A 17,723-nucleotide genomic window follows, 5' to 3' on the forward strand; every position below is an offset into this window, starting at 1 on the left:
AAACCCTGTCTCGAAAAATCAAAAAAAAAAAAAAAAAAAGCAAATCTATTTAAAGTCTTCGATTTTTAATAGGGTCAAAGACTCTTAAAACTGAAAATCTTGAGAATCTACCGAACCAGGCAATTTCACAGCTCTAGGGGGACAGAAACTGACTTACAAAAAGACATAGTAACGCAATGGGTCCTATCCATAGCATTTTATGACCCTTTAGACTATTAACCAGTTTTGTATATACTAGCAAATAAACTTCAGCATTTTTGAATGGACAGATAGGCATACACCTGTTTATCCAATGGTCTATGACCTGCTCCTAACATCTTACTGGCTTCCCCATTAATCTGTAAGCGAAACAAAATTATTAACATGTGTTTTCAATTTTGTGAATCAAATTCTTCTTTAGCTCTTTGGAAATTGTTCTTTCTCAGAAGCTAAGTACAAGTAGATCTAATTTGAGAGGCCATAACACTAATAAAAATTAAGGAGAGAAACTAATTAGATCATGAATTAAATTATGTTTTTAAATAAGTGTTGTCTATGACAATGAGTTTTACTCATCCAACAAACAGGTGCACTTAAAATTCTACTTTTCTCCTAGTGTACTATTTTGAAACCGAAGATAGTACAAAGTGAATTATCAAAAACTTAGGAACCAAGACTTCACCAAGCGGCACTCCCTATGATGAGGTGCTGCCCTGGTGAGCCCTTTGAAGAGAAATGCTGTATGTCAAAATGCACTGGCCATGCAGAGCCTACAAGTGCCATGGCTGAGTAACAAACACACCAGAGAATGCAGGTTGTGCCTGATCCTATGCAGGCCCAGGATCTCTAGTTCACGTCTACTACACGCCATGAGCAGAAAACAGAACAGCACATCTTGCTAGCCTGGAAAAAGATCAACGTCCAGAGTTCAAAGTACACTTTCTACTAAATGTGTATTGATTTTACACTATCACAGAGTCAAAACTTTACACATCGAGTCATCAAGAGGCTGGGATGATCTCTCTTCCTTACTGTTCTCTTCTTTGAAGCAGTTTGATTTAAGCAAGTTTCTGCAGTTAACGGCTTACATTCCAGTAGCGCTAATCTTTATTACTACTTTTCTAAAAATATTTATTGGAATAAGAGTAGAACGATGTCAGTATCTTATTTTATAGATGAAATAGCCAGATGCACAAAAACTTAGGCAACCTTACAGGCACTGGGAGAAGTGGGGATCACTCTGGGTTCTGCATCATCATGGAATGTAAAAGGCTTTTCCTCTCCTTCCTCCTTCCCTCCATCCTTCCCCCCCTCAGGCTCTGTGTCTCCCCTGTGCTGGGCCTTGCAAGCATTAACACATTAGCACACTGGAAGTGTGCTACAAACTGAGATGCTGCCAAATTAGGTTAGTCTAAAAGGTGCTTGTCTTCTGAATTATTAGCTGCATTTTTATACAGTAAGAAACTTTTTTAAGTTTATAAAGTTCCCCTTAAAGGCCCTACCTTTACAGATGAAACACTGAACATACATACGTGTGTGTGTGTGTGTGCACGCATGCATGTGTGCATAATTTCAACTAGTCACGGGACAGCAAACATAATTTTCCTAAAATGAGTCCACAGTCTTCTGAGGCAGTGTCCTGCAGACTCCTTTCCAGCCCAATCCAGCCATCACTTACACTGCCATACCCATATGTTTATATATTATCTGTGGCACTTTGGCACCGCAATGGTAGTTACCCAGCTGCCAAGGCCAACACAGACTAAGAAGCCTAAAATATGCACTAGCTGCCCTTTACGGGAGCTTTCTGTTCTCTAGTCTAAGCTCTTCTCCACCTCAGCTCACAGTCATTTTCTTCCTAAATGAAGTTTAAATTGCATTGCCTCATCTTCCAGTTATTGTCATATAAAATGAGTCCATTAACATAAATGCTGCGATTTTAAAAGTAAGTATCTGTCATGTCCCTGAGAACAAAGGACGTGTGTTCGCAGAACTTACAGATATACAAGAGCAAGCAATGCCACAGCTAATTTTAAAAAGCAACAATTTTATGACCACATCATTCAAGATCCAGCTCCTTTGCAGAACTCAAATCTGAAATCTTTTCTCTTAGAAGACTTTTTATTTCCTTATCAAGAAGCTAAAGTTTAATTTAAAAAAAAATTATTTGGGCCAAACAAATAGCTAAGCAAATGGAGAAAATAGAAATATCCTCCATTTCCCCGTTACAGACTGTCTGGAAGATTCTTAACTGATCCATACACCATCCGCATACAAACAGTTTGCTGCCCTTTAAAATAAGAACCTGGGGGAGGGAGGAGGGACCTGGAGAGTTTGCTTTCCTCCTCCAGGCACTCAGCTCTCTAAATGTCTGTTTACACATGCACCTCTAAGTGATGCCCCACACTGCTAGGCAAGCCGCGTTCCCACTTCCACAGTGAACAGACAGCTCAAGACATCAATTATTTTCATTTTAACCAATTGACAAGAACTAGAGGTAACAGAAACTGACTGAACCACGAGTTCCAGACATGTAAATTCTGTAGAACAGCTAATGAAGTTCTCACAAGTGGCAAAATTAAAAACCACATGAGGCTTAGACATGGATACACACACACCCTGCTTGTTTGACTCCAGAGTTGAATAAATATTTCAAAGAAAGAAAAACTTTAAACTGACTAAATGTTTGCAGATTTTTAAAAATTAATACACATTATCTTAAGTATAACTTTAGATGTGATAATGGATATTAGTTGTTTGTAAAGATTCACGTGGATGGTAGAGGTGGGTCAGTTGGAAACACCACCCTTGTTGCATGCAAGCATGTAGACCTGAGTTTGGATCCCCAATACCCACATAAAAGCCAGGTGTGGCAACACACACTTGAAACCACATCACTGAGAAAGCAAAGGCAGATATCTGGAGTTCACTGGTCAACCAGTCTAGCCAAATTGGTGAGTTCAGTGAATGACCTTGTGTCCCAAAAATGAGGTAGACAAAGATTAAGATACCTGGCATTGGCTTCTGGCCCCCATATACATCAGCATGGCCACTGTGTGTATGTGGGGGGAGGGGGTTGTCTTGAACTCTTAGACATGTATTCTAAAATACAAAACTATTTACAGATGTTATAATTTGATATATAGAACTTATGTTTAGCTGAGGTCTTGAGGGTAGAGGTAGAAGATTAACCTTGAGTTGGTAGCTAAGCTGTGCCTACGTGGAAGACTGGCAAACTACCTATACTAACTTTTCTGTTTGCACATGTGTGTGTGAAAAAACTACTTTGGTATCTTTTAACTTCATGTTCATCCCACTTGAAACGAGAAGCAATGGGAAGCAGCAGCTCTGAAAGAGAAGCATCCGAGAAAGCAGAAAAGATCTGGAAGTCAGTCATCCATGCTGGAGGCTTCTGAATTGTATGTTTCCACTTTTATAATATTAAAGAGTATAGTGCCATCATTTCTGCTAGCCAAAAACTTACTAAGTCCACAGGCCTCTTTTCCATAATTCCAGAGATGGAAGCTGTGATCACGAACAGCTGTCACTATCACAAAGGTGCTAAATTTCATGGTTCAAAGAGATTCTCCATGATGGGCCTGACCTAATCACTGAGCCCTTTTTCTATCAATATTTTGGCTAGTTATTGCATTTTTAAAAAAAAGGAAGGAAGGAAGGGAAAGAAAGAAAAGAAAGGAAGGAAGAAAGGAAGAAAAGAAAGGAGTAGGAGAAGTTTGCCCCTGATGACATAGAAGAAAGCAAGCATCTTCCCAGTGAATTGCCAAGGTGGGCCTGCATGCCATGGAACATAAGAGGACCAGAACTAGCCAGTGGTCCTTGGTCCTTTATCACAAGAAAATATACTGTGCCAATAACCAGTGAGCTTAGAAGAGGGTACTAAACCCCACCTGAAAACATCAGCCCTGCCTGACCTGGACTTCTGATGAGTGCTGGGTTAAGCCACTAAACTTGCACTAAGTTATTAGGCAGCAGCTAAACCAACATGCCTTGAGGACATCTTGAAGCTGGGCATCATCACAGTCTCTCAGGAGGTACCTCTGCACATGGACTCTATTTCCAGTGGCACAGAGTAACTCCCCAAACATCTTGTCATTTTTTAATGTGCAGTTGCTCAAAGGGTCATGAATCCAAATTTAAGAAGCCTTGAGCTTCATGATCTCTGACAAATGAAATATATCTTATCGATAAACACAGCATTATGGGTTAGAGTTCCTACTTGAATGGTTTTTATAGTGTGAAATTTCCACGGAGGAAAAATCTTGCAGAATTCTCAGACGGAACAAGTTTAAAGCAAATGTCACTAAAGTAAATACACCCCCAACTTCATCATTGCAGTGGGTGAGAAACAGACAGTGCCTAGAAGATACAAACCAGGCCCCACTACAGCAAAAATGTCTTCCTAGCAGTCTTTCATATTTCAGATGATCTACAAATGTTCAGAAGCTACCAGTTATTTGTCTCCATGCTATGTATCTGCTTAGAGGAATTAAGATACATTCAACAACTGCAACGTTAAGTAGTACCTCTGAGCTCTCTGAGGTTCTCCCCACATGACTGCTTCTAGTTTGCCTTTTTTAGACATTTTTTAATTGATATTAATTGAGCTCTACATTTTTCTCTGCTCCCCTCCCTGCCTCTTCCCTCCTCCCCTAAATCTAGTTTGCTTTTTAAAGACCTTCACTGTAATAGACTTTGCATTCCCTGAAATGTCTTAGCTCGGTGGTTTTTGCTGCACTAATAAATCATGTAACTATTACTATTCTCAGAACATCTCATCATCCTCCAGAAGAAGCCTCCTGCTCTTTTTAGCTGCCATTCTTCCTTCAAGTACCATGTCATGCTAACAAACTCCGAAATCTCCTTAGAAAATCCTGGCCATGCAAGTCTCGATCACCATTGTGGAAAAACTGCAAGCATAAAAAACACTGAAAAACCTGATTTGAGATTAAAGACTATAGTCTCCTATAAACACTTGTGGTGGGATAATCTTTTGTACACTGTGAAGATTTGTCACTCTGACTGGGTTAATAAAGAGCTGAATGGCCAATAGCTAGGCAGGAGAGGATAGGTGGGATTCCCAGGCGGAGAAAGGAAGTCAGAGGGGTGAATCTAGGCTCATGGGAGACGCCCAAAACAAGCATACAGCATAGAGAGGTTAAAAAAAAAAAGCCATGTGGCAGAACATAGATTTAAAAATATGGATTGATTAAGTTATAAGAGCTAGTTGAGGACAAGTCTAAGCTAAGGCCAAGCTTTCATAATTAATAAGTCTCCATGTCAGTATTTGCAGGCTCTGGCAGTCCTATAAAACAAGTCAGCCTACAAACATTGCCGTGGCCATTCCTTCGAAATGATGGAAATGTAGGCCAGACAGATGGTTCAGCAGGAAGGGCACTGAGTGTAAGAGAGGGACCAACTCCTGCAAGCTGTCCTAGGACCTTCACACATGACACACAACCACACACATACATACAAAATAAGCAAGTGAATGCAGAAATAAGTAAAAAGGAGAGCTGGAAAGGTTCCAAATAGGCAAAACATGAGACTTCTCAGAGTGGAAACGATCCTTCCACTTAGGAAATGCCCTCCCGCACAAGGTCATCAGTTTATTTTAGAAATCATAGGTCTGAATAAGTAGAGCAAGACTTCTGTATTACAAAAATAAGATCATAAAACAGTATTCTGAAATAGCCACAGCCAACACCAAAGACATGTTCTACATGAGAGAAGGACGTTTTCAGGTGTGGCTTCTACAGTTTATAATGGGGCCCATAAATTATTATGCATATTATTCCTAAAAGTTAATTGTGTTCTTGTCTCTGCTACGCTTGCTTAGGAATCTGAATCTGAAAATGATCTTTTTAAAAGCCACTTGAGGGCTAGGGAGATGGCTCAGTGGGTTAAATTGCTTGCCATCAAGCCTTGACAGCCTGAATTTGATCCCTGGGAGCCACAATATGCAAGAACTAACTCCTAATGTGTACCATGGCACACACATGCATGTGCCCCCCATACACAGAGACACAATCAATCAATCAATGCTCCCCAACACACACACTTGGTTCTTAGAACCCAGAGACAAAGACAAGCTCTTCCATGGGGATGTGGTGCTGGGAAGGCACCAGCTCAGGAAGCAGAGCCAGATTGCCCTGCTCTGTGGAGCCAGAGTCAGCTAGGAAGCCCTCAGAGACCGAGTGAACTGCAAAATTACTTAGCGCCTTTCGAGATTACTTCTAAGCCTCTTCTAGAACAGAGGCAAGGAAGTACACTTGTGACTACTCTTCTGCCCAGTTTTATTTCAAAGAAGCTTAGTGTTAGGCACTTGTGACCAGGTGGTTTCTGTTACCTTTTCCTATAACAATGGATTAAAGTGTACAGAATCCTCCCCGGGAAACATCTTGGGGGAAAGGTTAACTTCCATGTACTTACAGGTTTTTCGATTACATCTGCCAAGATACCATAAAGCTCCAAGCTTAATAGAAGCAATGGGTCCAGCATATCACACGATATGCAGCACACCACCCACAAAAAGAACCTTCCTCACATATGCAAAACTCTAAATAAAAAAAGTTCACAACATTCATACAAAATGAATGTGAAACTCTTAGACTTTTAACCAGACAGACAGACAGCCTGGCACACAGCATGGCACACACTAGACCCGCACTTCCCAAACCCAAGATCCTCCTATATCTCATATTTTCATGTTAGGACTACCTGGGGTGAATGTGACTGTCCTGGAGCTGGGCCCTAGGTGTCCTGAGTCAGTCTCCCAATGCACCTCTGTCTCAAATCAGCTGCGGGAAATTCCAATGCCTAGCCGAGGTAGAAAACTAAAAGAACGGACACAGTAGACTTTGAGAAGGGGTACAGAAGACCTCAAAAATCCCACCTAGCCCTGACAAGGAGCTATAGTTGACTTGTTTTTGATTCTGTGTGTGGTTGGTGTGTATTATATACATACTTATTCATCTGGGCATGTATATTTGTACATGTGGGTAGGTGTGTGTGTGTGTGTGTGTGTGTGTGTGTGTGTGAGAGAGAGAGAGAGAGAGAGAGAGAGAGAGAAGGCAGAGGTCAAGGTCACTTGCCCTCTGCCTCATTATTTTAAGAGCAGGTCTCTCACTACCTCTAGAGTGCACCTGTCTCCATTTCCCCAGCTGTGACGGCAGGTGACAACACTGTGTCTGCCGTGTTAGTTGGGTGTAGATATTCAGACTCAGATCCCCAGGCTTGCCCGACATGCCCAGCATCTACTGAGCCTTCTCCCTAAGCCCTGGCTTACTGTCTAACTAGGAAAGCCTGCCCCTCACACATTATCTTCACCTTAGCTGCTCAAGAGCGGATCTTGGGTCAGTTCATGAAAACCTGACAGCATTTTCACTTTGTGCTCTGAATGACAGGTTTAGGAGGTGCCACAGCCCAAGCTGGACAGTCTCATCTGAGGAAGAAAATGATAAAAAGAACATCACTGTGTTAATTCTTTCCAGGGCTCCTCCTACCCTGCGAAGAGCTGCAGTGGCTAAAGGTTAAAGTCTTCTTTAAAGCACACTGGCCTTTGACAATGATGACAGCACTGGCTTCTCCTTTCCCCAAAGCCTTATCTTCCTTACCCAGAGATAATGTGACTGACCTACAAACCCAGGCCATGGGCTTAAAAGCCATTTACTTACTGGCTCTGGTGGGCTTCCCCTGACACGGCACCAGTGTCTCACAGGGTCCCCTGTTGTGCTTAAGCACATAGCCTTAAAATGTGGCTGGTTTCCCAGGCTGTGGTCATGGAAGAATGGAGAAATGACCCCAACGGGGCTAATCCGCTGACCTTTACTTGACTTTAACCAACTGCACAAATAAATAAAACCAGCGGGGGCAGTTCCATTCCCAATGAAATCAATGTATCCCTAAACATGAAAGCCTGCTTCAAAGTTGAAAGCTCTCGGACCATCTAAAATCTGGCAACTCTTGCTCCACAAAAGCAAGTTTATCCTCTAGGAGGTACTTGGCTAGCCATGTCAGAAGACATTTGGGGCTGTGCTGCAACAGTGGAGAAGGGGTGCCATGGGCAAGTGCTGGAAACATGGCAGAGGTGCTGCTGAACAGGGCACAGAGCAGACCTCCCCCTCAACCGCATTAGCCAGGCCAGTCTAAGCTGTGCTTAGGTTGAGACACAGGGATCAGAGAAGACAGGACCATTGCCAGACACTACTGGATAAACCTTTGAAGAAACTCATCTCAGCGCCAGTGAGATGGCTCCACAGCCAAGATGGCTCTGCAAGTTTCACCTGCCACTAAGACTGACGGCTTGCTTTCAGGCCCCAGGACTCACACGATTGAAGAAGAGGGCTGACTCTCAAAAACTGGCCTCTGACCGCCATGTGTACACATTCACATGATGGAGTTTGCATTCAAGTTCATTCTCTCCTCTCTCCCCCAGATCCCTCTCCAGTTAGCTTCAGCTGTCAACATGACACAGCCAGAGTTAGAGAGGGACTCTTAACTAGGGGATCAGAGTCTCGAATCTCGATGAGATTGGCTTGTGAGCATGCTTGCGGGGGCATTTTCTCGGTTGATAACCGATGTAGGCAGCCCAGCCCACCATGTGCAGCAGCTCCTCTAGCCATGTGGTCTAGGTTTGGTAGAAAGCGGGCTGAGCACTAGCAGGAGAGGGCAAACCAGGAAGCAGCACTCCCCATGGTTTCTGCGCCAGTGTTCCTGCCTGACTTCCCTCAAAGACACACTATGGCATGGAATTAGAAGATGAAACAAACCCTTTCTTTCCCAAGTTGTTTTTGGTCATGATGGTTATCAGGGCAACAGGTGACAAACCAGAACACACACACACACACAATAAACAATGTAAAGACACTTTTAAATAGTTACACGTTTAACATCATCGAGGCCAAGGAAGTAAAGAGATATCACCATATGGTAAATGGCCATGCAGAGACACAAGCGCATGGTGAGATCTGTGATGATCAGAGAATAGATGCTCAAGCCCTTCTGTGCCAAAGAAGGAACGTGCTGAGCTGGGAATGCAGCCTCGTTGACAGAGTGCTTGTCTAGCATGCACAAAGCCTTGTGTTGATCCCCAGCACTGTGTCAAGCAGGAGAGGTAGCATACCTCAGTAATCCAGGATTTCTGAGGTAGAGAAAGGATGAAACTCAAAGCCATATTTGTCTATGGCCAATATCTCAGGCCAGCTTGGGACACAGGAAGCAACCCCCTGCAGAAGGCGGAAAAACACTTCTGGCTAAAACGTCCACAGGCAGCAGCACTGCTGGCCTTACCCTCGCTTAAAGAGAGTACCAATTTAAACAGAATGGACTATCACCCAAAGACACTGCCTAGCCTCATCCTTTATAGCCTAAGGAATTTCCTGTGGTTAAGAGCTTGGCATTCGCCCCAGAGGAGTGGGCTCTGTCCAGCATGGAACAGGATAGGATCTCAGGTCCATGTCCCAGGGCAAAAGGCAGGATGGGAAACTGAACAGACAAGCCCAACAGATGTTATTAAACCAATATTACACAGTGCCATAGAAATTAGGTCATTACTGTTCTGCTGACACTCCACTCCTAACAGTGTATAATTTCCTCCCAGGAGGGTTCCATGTGAACATGCTGTTGTACAAATGAGGAAAAGGAGGCCCAAGAAGTGTAAAGGATTCACTGGGATCACCCAACTCTGAATGCCACACCAGCTGGCAATTTTTTTTTTTAGTCTGTGCAACAGCAAAGCACAAGGAAGGTAAAAAGATTCCATTCAAGGTATCAAACATTCATGCTGAATTCCTGCCAAATATAAGCCATATATAGATGCTAAATTTACACCCACTTATAGTTATCTGTTTCCTATGGCCCCTATAGGTCGATCCCTGAGTATGCGCATTGCATACTCTCTGTTGGGAGCCCTGGTATGTCTGTCCCTGAGTGTGCCTATCCCTGAGAATGTGCGAGCTGCTCTCTGTTAGAGGAATTCCTGGCCCAAGAACAGAGTGTAAATAAAGGCAATCCAGAGGGAAACCAGTGATAAGATAAGTGAAATCCAATAACTCCTGGTCCTCCCTCCACCTACTTCCCTCGTCTTGCTCCAGCAGAAAAACAACCTGGGCACTAGTGGGAGAGCTGCAATGTGAGCTGTGCTCCCAGAGGCCACTCGGCTCTCTGTTCTGGGCTGCATGGCCATGTGAAGGCTGCCCCATGTCCTTCAGAATAGGACAATTGTGGCCCAGAAGGAAACTGGATGGATGGATGGATGGATGGATGGATGGATGGATGGATGGATGGATGGATATGCACAGACATAGATATATGACAGACAGACAGACAGACAGACAGACAGACAGCTAGCTAGCTAGCTTGGTTTTAATTTTCACTCAGCCCTTGACAGAAAGTGTCACAGGCAAAGCAGTTCCACAGACTTGGAGTTCTACGGTCACAAGTGTTACCTACTCAGAATCTGAAGTCTTAACTGGGCCACAGAGTCTTTCTAGTTGAATCTAGTCTTTATTCTTCATTTCAAAAACAAAAAAACAAGGCTGTAGAGATGGCTCAGCAGTTAAGAACACTTGTTGCTCTTGCAGAGGACCTAGCACCCACATGACAGTTCCCTACCATCTGTAACTCCAGTCCCAGGGGATCTGGCGCCCTCTGACCTCCAGAGGCATCTATACATACGTGGTGCACATCAACACATGCAGGCACACATAAACAAATTCATTGGTTCTTATTAAAAGTACAAAAGGATAAAAGCAGGCCTGTCCATTTAATCCTCAAAGAACACGCTGCAGTCAGCCTCAGTCGTTAGCTTCAATTTCAAGCATTATTTATTCTTCATCCTTCCTGACTTTTAGTTCACTTAGCACTGAGTGCTACGCAATGTGGGGAACACTCTGGTACAAATAAGATTGCCACATACAAAACAGGATGGGGAATAAAACAGAAGTTATTGTTCGATTTGGGGGAGGGGGCACCATCATCCAGAATCAAAAGCCACTAATACTGAATTAATTATAGCCATTAATCCAATGTCTTATTTTTTTTTTAAGTTTAAATGCTGGCCTTGAACATGAACAGATCACTCTTTTATGGAATTCTCTATATCCTCCTTTCCCTGTGTCCAGGGATGGAACTCAGGGCTTCAGGCTTCTGGCAGGCACTTTACCCACTGAGCCACCTCACCGGTCCAGTCTTTTAAAAACTATTTCTCAACGACAGTTTGTAGTAAGTTCTCAGGATTCAGGAGGGCCCTTCCCATGGCAAAGCTGCAGTGTGTCTAACATTTCACTGCTTAGCTGTGTCAAGCTGCTTCAGGACAAGTATCTAAGTCTAGGCACACAGGGACAGCCTAGCTCACCTGGTAAATGCCACTAAGCACAGTTCCTCTCTTGTACAGGTCTGCAGGAGCTTTACGGGACAGCAGGGTGTGATGGGCAACTTCTACAGGCCCAGGAAATTCAGGGGGAAGGGAAATCCTAGAAGCGGCACCAAAACATACTGTTAATACCTGTCATTCCCGGGGAAAGGAAAACTACAGACTGCGGCCCTTGGCAAACTTTTAATGAGCCGTCTCTAGTTCTGACCCAATTTGCGCAAGAGGACAACTAACATAATTCCTTGGCAACCCACTGGCAACCCTTGCCTCTGGCTTACAGGGTCTGTAGAAACTAAACACTGTCAGTTCATTTTATAATATGACACTTCCTTTTGCCCCTGGCAGTGATGGCTGTGCTGTGAAGGGCAGTGATGTACTGGGTAGTCTTAGTCTCCTTTGTAGCCAAAAGTATGAACACACACACACCCCATGACTAGAGTTACAGGTGCACAGCTCAAAAATAAGGTGAACCTAACTATATTCTAGACCTGGCCAGACCTCTCTAATGACAAAAGCCTCACGTACAGCTAGACTTTAATAAGAGCCCATTTTTAAAATATAGAAGATGGGCATCTGCTTCCCCCCAGCAAAGCTCAAAGCTAAGACCTGGACAATCTACGTTTGGAAGTTTAAATTCCAAGCGCCCGTCAGACAGGCGGTGTTGCCATCTGCACTGCAAGTATTTTCTTCTGAAGGGAAAGGGACAAACACCAGCTTAATAGGTGACCCTAATTGTATGCCTGGCAGGAATACAAGTAACTTTCAATGCCAAACCTAGGGCAGTTTATAGAAGGAATGAGCTCAGGTTCTTGCTAAAGGTGAATGACATACTTAAGAAATACAGCAAGATGGATGGGGCGGGGGAGCTTCCCAAGTCTGGCAAAGGAGTATTATGTTTCAGTAGCCTAATGGCAAACAGGCTTCGTGCTTGCATTTTCTCTTCCTGGCAATCTCTGCATTGCAGCACAGCTTCCCCATTACGCCCCTAAATTGCCAAGTTTCTCCTGTAGTGAATTGTCTACATCAAATATCGTCAATGTTGCACAATACTGAGTTTGATGCCAAGAGAGAACGTCAGGAAGTCACACCAACTACACTGGAAGTGAAACACACTTCCCTAGTTTTCCACATTTAATTTACAGTGGTAGCTGTGGTTTAAGAACTACAGCTGTTTACTTGGCTCTGAATTTGCTACATTATAATGAGTCTCTCTTTTGAGGCAGTGGGAGCAGGAAAGGGTTATTTTAATGCCTAAGGATGTTAAATATCAAATTGCATGCTTAACTACTGCTCAAGTTTTTATTATTTTTTGTTAAAAGAGCTTTCAAAGCTTACCTTAAAAGGGAAGGAAACAGAGATATTAAAGTAGGCCTCTGTTGCCCTTTACTAGGTGAAAAGCCTGTTCCCAGATGAAGAATTCAAGCCAGTGAAAAATTATTCTCACAAATAGGGTCTAAAACTGGACAATCTCCAAAAAAATATTTAAATATATTATATAAAAATATTTCCTTTTTTCAGATACTCTGTCTACATGAAATATACATGTTTCATGAAATATAGCAAAAAAGGAAGCTCAAAAGCTTTATCATTCAAATACTAAAAGTGGCATTGAATGTTGTAGCTCAGCTGACAGGGTGCCTCTCAGGCATGCAGAAAGGCCTTGTTCAGACCCGGCTGAACCAGGTATAAACCAACTGGAGAAGCACAGGCCTCTAGCAAAGCACTTAGGAGACAGGCAAGAGAATCAAAATCTCAAGCCTGCCCTCCACTGTAGAAATTTAAGGACAGCCTGGGATACATGAGACCTTGTATCAAAAACTGGGGACATAGGTGAGAGGGTGGACACAGGACCCTTGTTGCTATGCTCTGAGGATTCAACAAACTCAATCCATTCTTAGACTATGAAAGCAAACTCCCTTGTTGATGCTCTGTTCTCTGCTCCTGAAACAGTGGGAAGGATCCCAGAAACAAAAAAGGAGACAATATCTTTCTCTGCTGTCTGAAAGGTGGAATATAGGTCACTGAGATCAGCTGCCATCTCATCTTCATCTGTCCTGCTTTCAATGGGGATGCTAATGAGCTGAGGACAGGGTCTCTACGGCAATATACACAGAAGACAGTGCTCTTACCAGGTAACTTCAAAATCGATAGAGCCGTCTCAACTCAGCCTGCCCTAGCCGTTCTGCCTTACTCACAAGTCTCAAACAGAAACGAAGGACCGCTGAAATGGTACCTGTGCAATCCTTTGAGTGCCTAAAAAAGGATGCTGTGAGTATTTAACTTAGATACTAACTGGGAAGCTTTCTTGCATTGCCGAGTTAGCACCAGAACAAGTGAGAGCCATTATCATCCTTGGCCAAAGGGGGGCAGGGAGCGGGGTCACTTTCATTTCAACTGAAGTGTCCTGTAGAGAAAATAAGTTTGGCAACCAAAACTGGCAAGGTTTTGTTTTGGTTTGTTTCCTGAATTATGAGAATAGAGACTTAAGACTTGGAAGCACAAAACTATAGGTTGCTAGGAAAGATTCCCACCCCAGTGACAAGCTCTGTGGATCATTTTCTGAACCAAACACCTGTGAAACTCTCAGTGGTACTGAACTTTGTGGGAAAGACTTGTTCCCTCTGATGTTGCTATAACTTTGAAGTGTTTTCACAGAAGAACCTAAGAGTCTCAAGCCAAGGCTATACTCTAAATATTTACAAAGTGAAACTGTTTCAGTCTTAACTGTGTTTTGTTTTTAAACACCTGTTTGTCCCAAGACTACAGGCAGCTTTTTAAACAAAGTAGCTCAAATCAAACCATCCACAAGCACATTCTCAACACTCAGAACTATCTGCCAAGGACAGAGAGATGGGATTCACATTCCACTCAGGGATGTGACTAAAACACCATGCGCTCTATTCCCCTGCTCAAGATGGTGCACACTCCAGACCACAGGATTCGCCCCCTGCATCACAACACCTTTCCCGACACCAGACAGATGTCCTCTCCTCGGAAGGGCCTGGAACAGACGCTACTTCTAGAACAACTCTGCCCCAGATGGCAAAAGACTGCTGTCTCCCAGCAACTCCAGGAGCCGCTGGTGAACTGACAAAAGCTTCTAGCTATCTTTGCCTTCGGTTTTCTCCTCAGCTTCCCGCCATACACCTTCTGGGAAAATTATCTGGGCCAAGGAGAGTACAACTAATAAAAGTATCTAGTTTAGGGTACGAAGAAATTATGGCAAGAAAAACAATAGCCTATGTAGGTGAATGTATTCCAAAAGCAATTATAAAATAACAAAATATATCATCTTTACACTCATGGAAAAGAACTGCAGCAAGATATGTTGACAAAAAACAGCAGGAGAATTATTACAACAAGTTATATAACTATCAGGAGACAGACTACAGACCCTGGATTTCCAATCCTCCAAATATTCATTTAACAAATGCTTATTCCACATTCTGGAAAGACTGAGAAAACAAAGGGCCTGCCTTCAAAAAGCTTAGCACAGAGAAGCAAAGATGAATATGCTAATAAATGAAGGGCATTTTCCCATTATGATAATTCCTAGGACAAATATAAAAATACATACATAATAAATAAATGACCGATAACCTCTGCTGGTGCCTTCTCACAGGGATGTAACCACCTACTTAAGACAAGGTGTTGAGTGTTAACCACGTGGCACAACAGCCCACACATTAACCCGCACATGAATGCACTTGCTTAGACACTCCTGTATACACCATCCCCCATTTCTGAGAGATAATTCACTTGGAATAAGGAGCAAACAGGTAATGGGAAACAAACATCTTAGAATTTGATTGCCTTCATCAAGAGTCGCAAACCACAAAATCTACACAACTAATTGTGACTATGTACATAAAAGTCCAGATGCTTAAGATAATAGTAGTATCAAGTATATCATAAATTTAAAAATTGTACTTTATTTAAAAATAGCTGCCTTGTCGGTTTTTAACAGTACCCCAAGGATCTTGGTTTTGGGGTCAGCAACACAAACAATGCTACAATGTCAGAGCCAGGCCTACCTTGTGTTATTTGGAGGAGGGGTCATTTTCAGAATTGCAAGGCTTTAAACTTAGAATCAAAGTTAGGAATTCTTTGAACTCGCCTGTCCACACTATCAATGAGAGGGCAGGTACCCCCAGGGGTAATAGGTTAACCCATGGCAGGATAGCACACAGAGAGCTGGCACAGGACTTAGGGCTCCTAGCTTCAGTATCCAGAGCTTCAATTTTAAAGACCTTCAGCAGCTGGCATTTAGATTTTATGAAAATTATTGTGACAACTGTGTTCCCACACTTCAACTTGAGTTATTAATTGTCCTGTCATTTTCAGGTAACGGCACCTCGGGCTAGTTTCTGACCAGCAGGCCTGGACAGAGTGACCTTGTTAGGAAAACTACCTCCAACACTATTAACTATGATAATGGTGGAAAGACACAGTTCGCTTGATGGAGGAAAGACATCTTCCAAATTCAGTTTGCCCTAAGACAAAAGCCCCAGACAATTCCTTTTGAGATGGTGTATCGGCACGAGGGAGGAAAAGGAGTCCAAAAACGGTGTCCAAGCTATGTAGGAGAGAATAGGGGGTGTCCCAGAGATGCCAGAGGGTGAGGAAGAGGGAGCAGCTGGGCCTAGGGCAAACATTTGACCACACCCCCGGCCACGCCCTCCCAGCTGCCCGCAGAGCCACAACGAATTGAAACACCAGTGTGAGCTGTTAAGATTCCGAAGGCAGAAGTCGCCATGGCAACCGGATTCGTCTTGCAGGCAAACTATGCTTCAATTCACTAGGTCCGGCTCGAATCTCAAGAAACTACCAATTCAATGGGGGCAAAACGGTCACGGGCAGCATTTGCTACGGATGCTCTAGGGAGGTTGAAGGTGGGAGACAGGAACTGGAGAGCAAAAAAAAAATCTATTCCTGAGCACAGTAAAACATGTTATGGGGAGGGGACACAACGCCCCAAACCTTGCCGGTAAGCAACGTGCAAAAGACCTTAGAAGGGTTTGATGAGTGTGTGAGTAAACGAACGAATGAAGCTGACGGAGAAAAGGAAGAGAAAATCCAGAGGACTTTAGAGTTGTCGGACAGGGCCTCGCCTCGCTCTATTCTCCAGTCAGGAGACAAGCCGATCACAAACAGCTGGTTTAGGGCACCAGTTGGATAAACCCGATTATCCAGCCTCCTGCCCCCACAGCGAACCTTATCATTAGGTTATCCGCCACCCCGTCACTCCCAGGGTTCTAAGGAGGGCGTTTAAGCCCCCGCCCAGGTGTCCTTTGCAGGGCTCGATTCGGCAGAGCCAAGACTGAGATGCGCCCTCCAAAGCAGGACGCGGGGAACCCGGTCGGATCCCCGGGAGGCGTATCTCCCCGAGCCGCAGCCAGCCGTCGGCTCGCGGCCTCCGCAACGCCAGGCTTCCCTCTTCTCTGGGCACACCGTAAGCACGGGCACTGCCTGGATTACAGTCACTGCCTCCGCTTTAAAGAGTACGGCTTGACACGAAGGTGCCAGGGATGGTCGGGGACCCGCGGCCACCGCAGTGCCCACGATCTTACAGAACCAGCGGCCCATGAACGCCACCCGCTGCCGCAGCTCCAGCAGCCCTGGTCCCGGGGAACCCTCGGCCGGGAGGCGAGCTATACCCAGCCGGTTCCACTGCCACAGAGCGCCGAGGAAAGAAAGGAGGGAGGGACCCCATCCTCGGGGACGCCTTCCTTCAGGCTCGCCTCGCTCCGTGCGGCGCTGCAGCCATTTTCCAAAGCCTAGTTTGGCAGCCCGTAGCAGTCTCGGTCCCGTTCCCACCCAGATCCAACCTGAAGGACGAGTTTAATATTTACCTACTGGCCCGGGAGCTCCGGGAAGCAGCCCGAGGGAGCGCCGCCAACAGCGCGAGGAACCAGCACGCCCACCCCGCGCCACGGTGCGTAGCCGCTAATGAATGAGTAGGGCGGGCGAGCCGAAGCGTCCCCTCACCTGAGCAGCTGCTGCATGCTGAAAAGGCCGCTCTGCGTTCCCGGTACAATGGGATCCGGTTAAACAGTTCCCTTCACAGCCGCTCGTAGGTTACCAACTCGCAGGTGACATCACCCACGCCTCATCTGATAGGATACAATGTGGCATCCACTGCGCATGGACGCCCTGGCTGGGCCCTTAGGATTCAGGGAGTTGTAGTCTCCATCCTGCAGAGAGAGGCGAAATACTCTTGTCATCCTCGCCAGTGAGAACTACAGTTCCCAAGGTGCCTCTCTTCCCCACTGTGCCCGCCCCTCCCCGCCCCTCCAGACCCGCCCCCTCCCTGCCCCTCAGTCGAGCAGTAACCGCGGTGGTCGTTCAGAAG

The 17,723-nt window shown here is 44.6% G+C and overlaps 1 protein-coding gene across 3 annotated transcripts in view; it reads right to left on the reverse strand.

Annotated features, from left to right (window-relative positions):
- Positions 1-17,474, reverse strand: part of Daam1 (dishevelled associated activator of morphogenesis 1) — a 158,284-nt gene extending 140,810 nt beyond the window's left edge. For 2 of the 3 annotated variants that reach the window (XM_005343179.3, XM_013346226.2), the window contains exon 1: positions 17,360-17,474. The gene's annotated coding sequence lies outside the window, so the exon portion shown is untranslated. Of the gene's footprint in view, positions 1-17,223 lie in introns of all 3 variants that reach the window. The other variant, XM_005343178.3, reaches the window with a different exon arrangement.
- Positions 17,475-17,723: the final 249 nt, after the last annotated feature.

This window comes from Microtus ochrogaster, chromosome 1 (assembly GCF_000317375.1).
Source record: "Microtus ochrogaster isolate Prairie Vole_2 chromosome 1, MicOch1.0, whole genome shotgun sequence".
NCBI lineage: Eukaryota > Metazoa > Chordata > Mammalia > Rodentia > Cricetidae > Microtus > Microtus ochrogaster.